At 42.8% G+C, this 1,669-nt stretch overlaps 1 protein-coding gene across 4 annotated transcripts in view; it reads left to right on the top strand.

Annotated features, from left to right (window-relative positions):
- The window catches only part of ABL1 (ABL proto-oncogene 1, non-receptor tyrosine kinase), a 231,201-nt gene that overhangs the window by 217,980 nt on the left and 11,552 nt on the right, over window positions 1–1,669 (top strand). The window lies entirely within an intron of this gene.

Raw genomic sequence — 1,669 nt, forward strand, 5'->3', positions numbered from 1 at the left:
GGGGGGGGTGGTGTTCTGTACTGTACATATGGCTCTTGAGGTCCATGTTAACAAGGTGACTGCAAGCAAGTTGTTACATTTCTTAGTAGAGGTGGGTGTAACACCGCTGAAGATATGTGTGTGTCGGTCAGTAAGACTTCTATTGTACCTGCTTTCTTATGAACGGTTATGTCAGCATTAGACTCCAGGGGTGCACACTCCATAAGTTGAAAGGAGGTGGTGGAATGTCATTACATCATACACCGTTTTTGCGGGAGAAGGAGGAGTATTTACTAGGGCTGCAGCTAACGATTATTTTCATAATCGATTAATACCGCACTTCCCCAGGGGTATTACCTCATACCCTCAATGTGGTACAATACTACCAGATAATTTCAAAGAATATAGTTATGTTAACAAAGGAACTAACTCTCGTAATGTAAAGGGACTTGTAGTTCAATTGAATTGGAGTTACAGTGATCTGACTGAAGAATACAATATTTTATGAAGGGAGCCAAGCGTGCAGATTATAGCATTGGTTAATAACACACACAAACCCTCTGTTGCTTCTTAGATATGTAGTTCACCAAGCCTGCAGACCCCACAGTCCTAGTAACCTGTTACAGCAGCAATGACACAGTCCGTACATTACGGTTATACACAGAGGTGTTGCGATTCCGCAGTGTTATATCCGCAAGACTCAGGGGATCCGATGACAGTTGCAGGCAGGTGGTGTGAGGAATTTCCAGGTGCAGGCAGGCAGTGGTGTGAGGAGTCTCTAGCTGCAGGCAGGCAATGGTGTGAGGAGGTGCAGGGAGCATGCAGTAGTGCAGAGGCACAATCAGCAGTGACAGCCAGCGAGGACGAGCAATGCCACAAGGGGGTTGCTCAGCGTTCTCAGGACAATCGTAGAACGCCGAGCATTCGTAACCCCCGTGTTTTATGATGACAGCTGGCGTGCGGGGGGAGGAGCCGCACGACGCGTCCAGTGTGTGCGGCTACGGAGTGCGGTGCGGGAACGAGCTGAGGTGAGTCTGTTACAGTGGGTAACAATTGCCTCTGTAGCTTAGCTCGAACGGGTGTTGCAGCTGCAAAAGTAAACAAGGGGAATTACTGTGTGTATGTATGTATGTATATGCGTGTATATATATATATATATATATATATATAAGGCCAACTATTGGAAATAAATCCATCACTAACCTTAAATGCACACAAAGCATCTCTTAACACTTAGGGATTTGTTTCTTTCTTTAATTCCTTATTTATTGAATAAATAAAAATATAAATCAACAGAACAACATATGATATCATTCTTCATATACAATACAACCACTTAAGGATTTTGAACGTAAGAGATAACCTCAACAAATGCCCTAGGACATATCTCTTATGTTAGCTCCCCTCTCCTTGCCACTGCTCCCCTGCTGTCATTGGTGCCAATTACCAGCTGCTAGAATGTCAGCCGGGAATTGCTTTGTATTTCATAGCAGGAGTGACTGTCAAAATGCATCCACCCGTGTGTAAAATTACACTTACAGATAGTCTTCAAGTGTCATTGAGCAATACAGTGTAACACTGTATTGTTACATTGTACTTACTATTTAATTCATTTGCAAATAAAAGTTTTGTCTGTTTACATGGAAAACATTTTTTTTAAATGTTGAAAGACAATATTGCCAAAGAAAGG

The sequence above is a fragment of the Nanorana parkeri genome, unplaced genomic scaffold, assembly GCF_000935625.1.
Source record: "Nanorana parkeri isolate BGI_ZX_2015 unplaced genomic scaffold, ASM93562v1 scaffold345, whole genome shotgun sequence".
Lineage (NCBI taxonomy): Eukaryota > Metazoa > Chordata > Amphibia > Anura > Dicroglossidae > Nanorana > Nanorana parkeri.